The sequence below is a fragment of the Falco rusticolus genome, chromosome 13, assembly GCF_015220075.1.
Source record: "Falco rusticolus isolate bFalRus1 chromosome 13, bFalRus1.pri, whole genome shotgun sequence".
In the NCBI taxonomy this organism is placed as follows: domain Eukaryota; kingdom Metazoa; phylum Chordata; class Aves; order Falconiformes; family Falconidae; genus Falco; species Falco rusticolus.
Genome location: NC_051199.1, coordinates 9,681,713 through 9,692,348, shown reverse-complemented (window position 1 = coordinate 9,692,348; position 10,636 = coordinate 9,681,713).

The following is a 10,636-nucleotide window of genomic DNA, read 5'->3' as shown; positions in this document are numbered from 1 at the left end:
GAACAGCAAAAATTTAGTTCTAGAATAGGTTTTAAAATGGAAAACCATGAAAATTATATCCCTCTCCCTGAGAAATGTGGTATCTGATAGTTCCAATATATCTTTTTTAATTGAACAAGTTCTTACATATGAAAAAATGATCTTGTAGCTATAATCTTAATAGAATTGACTTCAATGTTTTTGGCCCCATATAATTTAGCAAAATTAGTGTCTCACTATTACTGTTTATCGAGACACGTACTTGTCCTCAGCCACATCACACTAATCTGCCAGACCCTGATCCACGCTTGCACATTTGCAGTTGCTCATTTGCAGCTGAGCATTCCTGAAGTCTCTTTCTGCTGTTTTTCAAGCATCCTGGCATATAGAACTTGTCCTCAAAGATATAATGAGTCCCTAAAACATTGTATTTTACATGCACATTCTCTCTCCATGTATCTTCCCATTATTTTAAAGATAGAATAAAATGGGATTGTCAAGAATTCTTTTTTCTTGTATCTGCTTCTAATATTCTGTTTTGGATAGGTTCTTCTAAGGAACAGATGGAGTCATATGATAAATAACATAAAGGGCTGAGAAAAGGACATTATTTCTAAAACCAAAGGCAATCTTTTTTTTTTTTTATACTAAAAGCTGGTCTGGATATGAAATGAGACAGAGGCGTGAAATTAATACAATGGAAACTTGAAGAAAGGTCCCATTCAATTAGTGAGGGAAATAATTTGGGAGTTATTTTTATCATTGCATCTCTCAAATCACTACTGGATAATGATTCTTATAAATTGTTATTAAAAACGAAAGAGTTAATCCAAGGTAGGTGTAAATATGTTTTTTAAAAACAACACTGAAGATCTATTGTGGGGAAAGAAGGTGGTTTTGGGGTTTTTTTTGTCCAGCCTGGTGATAAATACAGATACTATTCTTAGAGCAGGCTGGAGTCATTCCTATTCAGTAGAACAGCAATGTTTTCAATTTTGTATCTTCCCTCAGCCTATAATTTGCTATTTACAAGGCATATTAAAGAGTAGTGTTCTTTACATTCCTCCTAGGGAACATTAAACCTGCCTATTACCAAAGAGCCTTGCTAGTATAAACAGAATTCAGAGACACTAACTTTTTCTAGACCACGTGCAGCCCAGAAATCCCACCCTACAAAACAACTCCTATCTACTTTGCAGCCCAGTGTTATGAAATGCAGAGATGGTCCTGCAAGGAGGTCTTGCAGATCTCAGCAGGAAGCGAAGCTGCTCAGCACCCAGGACGACGCAGTCCGCAGCTTAGCACATGAAGCTGTAGATAGCACCAGTGCTTTGAAAGTGCCTATTCCATTGTTTGCAGTACAGCAGAGCTGTTTCTTTTGGATGGTTGTGAGTATTTGACTTGGCCTTGGAAGTCTTAACTCATTGCTTCTTTGGATCTCAGGTTATTATGAGAAGAAAACATATCCTGCAGAGCAAGCAACTACAAGAGAGAGATAGTTTAGTGTAATCCTGTGGCCTACAGGCATGGTAGTATTTTCTATTGAAATGGTCCAATATATTGTGTGTGTTGAGAATTTTTTTTGGCTGATTAAAAACTATCAGGGAATATGAATACAAAATAATACTTGTCACTTGCATCAGTAATTAATTTACTAATCACAGATTGAGCTATCTTCAAATGGCTGGTTCTAAATAAATGGGGTTGATATGATGTCAACTTGAAAAACCAGCCAGATTTGAAATGGATATTAAGGATCCTTTCAAAAAATTTATTGCAATAGTAACTGTGTATAGACAGGACTAGGTGGATGCATTAAAATTTTAGCTGTCAGATTTACTATACAATTTACATGTCAGGTGTCAACCTGATGGGCTATCTTGATAAATGCGTACAGACTATACTGCTACTTAGCGCAAAAACTTTCTTGTTTGACATATTTAGAGACTTCTAGCTAGCTCTTTTTCCTTTGAAACTAAAAACAAGGTAACATCTTAGGACATGAAAAGGTGCTTCTTACACTTACAGATGGACTCTGGCAGTCAACAGCTGAATTGCAATATATGATAAAACTGCCCCAGCCAGGGATCTGGGCCAAGGGAGGAAATGCAATGGCACTGGGTATCCTGTGCTATGAATCCCTTGCTCCTGTTAAGGGCATTATCTCTTTTGTTGCATATGTCGGCTTTCACGGAATTTTTTTCCATCAGCTTCAATAATTGCACTGGGCCCTAGCAAAGTAGATGAGTGTGGGTTAAGACATTTTACTTAGCAAGGGATTATTATTTAATCATCAAGTATAAGTGTCTATGGGGTATCGTCTCTTTGCAGAGAAGATTCTATCCAGATTCTTGTACTGTCACATAGAAGCACGATTGCTGTCATCATACTGAATACAATCCTAAAAGGAAGTTAGGTACACCTCTCCACTGGTAGAAGCTGCAGGCACATTGGTAATATTTTTCTGTTATTTAGTTCATATTGTCAGCAACATGAAGGACAACTTTTTGTTCTAGATCAAAAGACTGTGGCTATACTTTGTAATTCTTATGACACAGGGTGTGGCTTTGTCAGACTGTAAAATCTGAAATGCTGCATCTTGCATTTAGGAAATTATTCTCTTTTTAATCTTAAGGTGACCTCCTTGTTAAATATTCAGCTTCACATGTCAACATTTCTTTCTCCTAAATATTTCTGCTGTGATTGGTAGAGTGGTAAAAAAAAAAAAAAAAAAAAAAAAAAGAAAAAAAGAGCCCATGGTTTAATGTTTAGTATGGATTCTTAGTCTTTTCTTACTTTTGTCTGATATTTTAGAATATCAAATAAATGACTAGGGAAGGTTTATTATTTTGTGCAGGAATTTATATAATATTTTTCTGCTTTATATGTCAATATGTAGATTTGTACATGGTACCATTGTTAACATCTCTTGTGACTTTATGGTTGCTTTTTTTATGCATCCACTTGAACCTCATGTACGTTTCTAAAATAAGGAGAGTAATTTTACTACCAAACATTATCAGTAGGGATAAAAGGAGAAGGTGTAGCTCATGTGCTTTTAGAAAGAGAGGTAGGTTTTTTTGATAATAGTGGCAAGTTTAGTTTTCTGCTTTGTTGGAGAATTCCTAATAGACTAAATTAGAAAAGTAAAGGGAAAGAAAAGGAGAAGCAGAAAGAAAGCAAAAAGGAAGGAAAAAAGGAGAGAAAATAAGAAAAATGATCTAGGCACTGAAAGCGGAACTTGAAATCTTAATCCTAAACTCACCAGTTAGTTTAACTCTCCCTATCCTCCATACCGGCCTCTAGCCATGACAATGATTCTGCTTCACTGAAATCCTGCAGACTCCTCCAATTCCTGCTTTTGTGCACAAGCATGACCACCCAGATTCTGTCAGAGTTTAGTCTTGGAAACTTCCTGTGCTTAAGGAAGATCAGGAGCTTTGTTCTAGGTGTTTCTCTACCTGTGTCCTCTAAGGAGCTTGTTGTGTTTGAAACATGTAACAAATAGTCCAGGACTGGGGACCACACAAAAAACTGTGACAATGATCCCTTCCATACAAAGATATTGCCAGAGCACAAGCAAGTTGTAACTTTTAGGTATTTCATCTTGGGTATGTAAACCAGAAACTGTTTTCAGACTACGAATCAGAACCTGGGTGTTTCAGTACGAGGTGAATGCCCATATACCTCAGCTGCAGAAGCTTGTTGTGCTTTATAATGCAAACTGGTCTGACTTTAGAAAAGAGTGCAGAGACAGGATACAGCGTGGTGTTCTGGCTTACTTCTCTTCAAAGGCAAAGGAGATAGGGATCTGAGCTCTTTTGGGAGGACAGAACTGAACTGGAGGTCTGTAATGGTCAGGTGAGTGCTATAACTCCTAAAGCATTGGTATGACATCCTGGTGCTATTCTAATGCAGACGGTAATGGATTATGTGATAGATGACCATGTGACGGACACTCTGCCTGCAGTTATATTTGGAGAAAAGTTACACACACAAACACAGGGACAAGTGGGACTGTGGAAGTGTTTTAACTTTAGTTTCTACTGTACCAAGTTGAACACAGCCTTTTCCTCTACAGGAGAAAGGATAGCGCATCAGCCACTGTATTACTTTGGTGTCTCTGTCTGCCAGCTGGTTTTATGAACTATGAGGGGTGATGCCATATCCTTAATATTCTTTGACAGTACAATATTTTTACTTAGACTGTCTATTCCAGAATGATGCTTCTCTGATAGAATGGCCAGTCAATCTCACAGCATGATAGAAAACAGATGTAAGATTAGGATGCAAAGTAGTTTTCCAGATACTTGGTCCCAGCATGCTCTACAACCCAGCCCTAGAGTTAACCAGCCAAGTGCTGACACATGTCTTATAGCAAAATATCACTCAGTCGCAGTTCAAAGGCCTTGCTACCCTCCAGGGCAATTAATACAGCATCACGTTCAATGGTGCTTGAACCAAATCCATCGAACTCTCAGGGGAGGAATAACAAAGCAATCTCAGAGCTCAGACATGAGCAGCATGCTGCTGCAGCTGAAGTTTCAGTCCCTGGGAACACAATCCTTCCTTAAGAATGTTTCTGTGACAATGCATTATAAAAAGTAGATTCTTGTGCTGCTAAAATTTATGACAACACTCTCATTAGCATCGCTAAACAAAACTTCAGACTTTAGATGTAGATCTCCACTTTTGAAATTATTTATCACAAATGTCTTCCCCTAAGTATATAGAAGTTGTTTTTTGAATGAAAATTTTAAAGACAAATAAGAACAAATAAATGAAAGTCTTACTGTACATACACTTTTTGGTATGAAGTTGTATGTATACATTCAGTCGTTGTTAGTAATGCTACTGGCTGACGATAATACCCTTTGCTTTAAGTAAGTACCAAAAGCGATCACATTTCATTTTAGAAATTATGGTCAGATTTGAATACTAATGCTTGCATTATGCAGCATTTATTCAACTAATGGTGCTATTGAAAGTACTGAGGCGTCTCACAGTATAATTTAGTACTTGGTCTGAACATGATTTGATAGCCACCCTGTACCTGGGATGTCTGAAATTAACTATGTCTATTATATAATTGCGTCATGCAATAGAGTGCAGGGAATAACAACAAGTGGCTTTTAACTCCTGATTTCATTTCAGCAGTTCCCACTTCGATTTCTATTTATTAGTGCATGAATTATGTGCTCCCACTGATCCTTCTATTGTGGTTATGATAGTTCAAAAAGAAATAAAAGCTATGTGTAGATGTGCTTTACACTCTGCTGAACATAACTTGAATATTGAATAGAATATTATTATTCAGGCAAATCTTGGGAATTCCCAGACTGGTCATATCCAACAGAAACCAGTAAGTAGTCCAAGTTCCATTGTAATTAAAAGTAACATATGAAAATGAACAAATAAAGGAGTAAAATTTTAATGGTTTTACTATTAAAGAAAATTAATATTTTAGTTTTGGCTCGATGCTTCACATTTTTTTCTTTAAGGAGAAGCTGTGCAATTCTTAGGCAGGCATGATTACATGCTGTCCTACAGATAAGTGCTTGTGGCAGTCAGATTATTACCAATTTGCATGCCTGCATTTATTTATTTATCTATTTATTTTTTTTAATAGGATAAAAAAAACTATAGATGAGAAAGATTAATATCACTGACCTATTTTTTTCTTGTTTTATATCAGCATGGTCAGTTCCACATCACTTCTCCATACTTGTGTTCCTCTTCTATTAATTCTTCTCAGCTATGTAAGTTTCAAATCTCTCTTGTAACCATGCTTGTTTTCTCACACTCATATGTAGGTATCATAGATGTAGACAAAAATGACTGTTTCAGACCTCTTCTTACAACAATGGGTGCTGGGATTTCAGAAACAAAATTCATTAATACGTATGCCATTACTTAGCCCTGATAAGAAGGGAATGATGGTGATGTGAAATTGTAGCTAAAGAAGACAGGGTTGGGGTTTTTTGACTGATTTAATTAGCTCCTTGAATATATACTGGTATTTATTTTTATATAATATAGTTTTATATTTTATATAAAATAATAAATAATTATATAAAATTAATAAAGACCTGTCTTTATATTTGCAGATTATATGATTCCATAAAGCTAGTATTGCCTATAAATGATTGCTTTGATGGGTTTAAATATTGTGAGGTGTCTTGTCTAGTGAGTGTAGCCAAGGTTGCTGGATACAAATCCTTCTAGATAAACTATATTTTATTCTATTTTTTACTGGAACATACTTGGGTTTTTTTACCAGTTGGGTATTTTTTTTTCTTAAAGACACCAGCTTGTCAAAAAGGTACTGATGCTTGCCAAAATTCTGTCCTGATAGAAAAATTGTATAAAAATGTATGAAGATGCAATCTAAAGAGTGTAAACTTATTTGGGATCATTAAAAAATTTTTAAACTGTCTTTTTACTTTAGAAAACTTTAGAAATAACACTAAGTGAAAAAACAGAACAAATAAAAATGCAGAAAAAATGTTGAAACAGATGGCTTCAATATTTTGAAACTTTGCTGTAAATTTCAAAACAGAATTTTCCTGTTTTAAAACGGAAAAGTGTTTGAAACAAAAGAATCTCTTATGAAGCAAGCAAATACAATATTTCTGGGTGGTTTTAAGTCTTGTTTCTTGGCCTGTTGCTACCTCAACTTAATAGTGACAGAAATGGTATTTGTCCCATGTGAGGAGAAGTGAAGTTTGCATATTTTCTAGCTCTTTCATCAAAAAGCATATACATTGCTTTGTTTGTCTCTTCTCATAGTATTCCTCCAGATCAGAGTGGGAGTATAGCGGAGAAGCAGTTTGCAGGAGATAAGGTGCTGGTTGCCATCTGTAGTGCATCTTTCCTATAAATTATTATTTTGATCATTCGTGCTGTCAGTTATGAAATTAAATCCTACCTGATCACTCTAAAATAATAATGTGAGGTTCCATAGTCAAGTACTTATTTATATTTCATTATCAGAAGTTAAATGTTAAGCAATGCAAAAAGAAGTTTTGTAATGACAAAACAAGTAGTTGATGGGCTAGAAACTGCTTGATAAAGTCTGTGCATATTGAGACAGAATGTATAGCAAGGTCTACAAATGGTCAAAAAGATTTTAGGAAACCACAGTTGTTTTAAAGAAACTAGCCCAAAATTATAAATCAAAAAACCTGTCATGATTAAAAATCTAAAATAGCACTTCTTTTTTTTCTTTGCTCATGTATTGTCCTTCATTCCCTGTAACTGATTGTGTTTAATGGGCCTCTGATGCCTCCCTTTTATATGATTTTCCTTTCATAGCTCATATTACATTTATTGCCTCTCTCTAGATCAAAGGCATAGGAAGAAAAGAAAAATGGTGACTGAAAATAATGTCTGCAATCTTCCACATTTTAACATTATTTTTTCTAAATATTCTTACCTTGATTTAATGCAACTTTTGCTCATTATAATTCTAGGAGTCACTGTAGATAATTCTTCATCATCTTGGGTATCCTAACCTTTCATACATTTACAGAAGTTAGGGCTTTGCTAGCTCTAGTGATCAAAATTCAAGCCAACATAATTAGAAATTCCAAGTACATTTCAGTTGCTTTCCTTATATTTTATTTGCCATCTGGATATATGAGCTAGTATAGCTTATATTTTTAAAAATTTTCTTTTGAAACTTTGAAAGCTAGAGGCATGACTGTTTTTCTAAAAGAATGCCAAATTATCACATGGCTACAGGCACTGATGATTTTATAAAACCACCAAACATTGTGAGGAAATAGTAGCCCACTTCCATATATTCATGTGTTGAATTTCAGAAGCCTGGTGCGTGGTGTCTCTTTGCCAGGATGAAATATAACTCCTGGCCAGTGTGGGGATTTGTATCTTCTAGGCACGTAAAACTACCCTCTGAATTTCATTCACTATTCTTGGGAAAAAGTTTATTGCCCTTAGGTATAGAGTTGTAGAGGTAGGAAACACGTATATTTGCAGGAAATGATCTCTCAAACTACATGTTTTGCCAGGGTACATTAAGGGAAACAGAGAGCTCCTGCCTTGCCTATGAATTTCCACAGCCTGCTGGTAGTCGTGGCTGCAGTTCTCAGGAGTGGCTTTGTTTTCTTCTAGGTATTACTATGAACTTCTCCACTGCGCTGTGATGTCTCTCTTTCCTCTCTTCCCATGCCAAGCCTCTCCCTCATCCACAGGTTTGGCCTCCTTCAATAGCAATATCCTTACTAATGCAATGTAAGTAAGGCTTTTGATGATATAATTCTTTTTGTTAATGACTGCATAGCTGAGTATCATCTTCCATTAATCTGCCAGTAATTTTCCTTGCATTTAGAAATAGCAATAGTAAAAGGATATTTACATTTGGATGGGCCTGGAAAATGTAATTTTAAAATGAAATTGTATATCATCTAAATTCTGTTTGAAGGTACAAACTCTATAGACCAAAGGAAAAAAAAAAAAAGTCAAAAAAGACAGTGGGGAATTTGGTTTAGATTTTATAAAATCTTCAAAAACATGACTTTTGTTTTCCTCTAATTTTCAGTATACACATTGTCATAGGTACTTGTAACAGCAAAAAACCCAGATAAATTTGTGTAATTCTACAGCACTGCCTCTTTTTGAAAGAAATTTGGAAATATTTCAGAAGTGCTGTTTCAACAGAGCAGTTCATTTCTGTAATTGGTCAGCCCTATGAAAAGTCATGGATTTTGATGTCTAGTAACAGCCTGAGTTATCTTCTAACTAAATGAAGCAACCTGTTTCAGGCTTGACCTCATTTTCATATATACATTAGGAAAGCCAGTGATTGTAAACACAGATGGTCTAACACATCATGTCATGCTGCTGCCCTTGTGTTGGAACAGGGCTAAATCTTGCATTGAGAATGAGGATTTTTATGTCAAACAAAGCACTTAATTAAGAACAGATTTCAATATTTAATGACTACACAGTAGCTTATTAAAATGTTTGCACTAGTGTTTACAATGTTTGGTGAATTAAATACCAATATATTTGTTAACTGTAGAACAACTTGCATTGTTATTGCATCAAATCCAAGCCCTACCCCTGTGATGCTACAGAGGCTCCCTAGCCTGGAAGAACAGATTTGATTTTTGTGCATCTGGGACAATGTCTGGAGAACTCAGCATGATTTGGGAAGCAGGATGCAGTCAGAGGGTATAAGGAGAATCTGAATTAATGGTTTGGTAATCTTTCTTGTAGGACTGCTACATCCCTAAATCAGGAACAACTGGGTAAAATCTCTGCTTCCAGCCTAGCAAGGCATCTTCTTCAGTATGAGTTAAAGGCAGCTGCAGAGATTCTCACAGCCACGCTAGGATGTACGTATTTTCACAATCTACCCCAATGTCTTCTCTAAAATCATAGATTGAAGCCATTGGTGGTTTCTTTTCCTGAGTTTAAGGTATGAAGCTTATAAAGTCTGTTATATTTCAAACTAAACTGCACAGTTGCAATTTAAATAGATGGCCTTTTAACTTAGACCCTTGAACCCACTAACTTTCCCCCTCTTTTAAACTGTTTTAAAAACAGGCACTTCCTTCTCCTGAAACACATGGGTTGTCTTGGCGTGTAGTGAAGATCCCTTACTGTTTTCATGCCATTGGCTTGTTACATGCTAAAAATAGGAGACCACAATGTCTCTCCACTTTCCAGGATGAAAATGTTTCAACATTTCTCTTTTTTAGCATCTCATTTAAAAATGCAAAAAACCAACCACCTCATCACTTCTCCTTTGGGGCCTTTTCCTGCTGATGAAAGAAAAAAAAAATCACCATTCAGTTCCCTAAATGCCGCTTCTTCTGAGGAAGTGATTGTGGCTTCAAACTCTTGTATATGGTATTGTACATACATAACGCTATGGTCCTGTGAGAGATGTTAGCAATATATACTTCCATCTGCAGTAAGTTATGACCACCTGTATCAGTTCAACCATGCTGCTAGTGTGCGAGCCTTCCTCCATTCCTGCTGCCTTCTCAGATTATTATGGAGGAGTCTAGTGCCTTTGCAGATTGAAGTCAGGCTGTGTTACTCATAACCTTCCATGAGAAATGTGGTTAACCAAGGGCACCATCCACCCCAGCAGGATGGGTGGGTTAACCTTTGGGGAAAAAATGTGATCTGGTGGTGATTAACTTGAAAAAAAGAAGCATGTTTCCAGTCCGAATGACTTCTTATAAGCTACTCAAAGAGCTCTGCACAACGTCATGGTTCCTCTTGTGCTGCAGGTTTTTCCATGCTCTGATGGTAGAGCCTGCTGGTTGGGGCCTTGGCCAACTACTTACAGCAATCACTAATGCCACCAAATATTAAGATATCATTAATTATATGTTTTAAGTTTCTGGAGCAAGGAGTTAAAATTTTTGATGGAATGATGATTTTGGACAGCAGCAATATTTCATCACTGAATTGATGAATGTTGATTAAATCCAGCAATACTGCTTACAGTATTACACTCCTTAGAACATAGATTTTCTGTTTCTCTTTTCTGAAGTTAGATTTGGCTCTATACGTTTGATTCTTCCATCTGCCTCATATTTAAAGGAGTAAAAGACATTTTTGTTGCTCAGCACAAAAACCTAATTTTTTGTATTTTCATGATGTCTTCCATACAGGAATC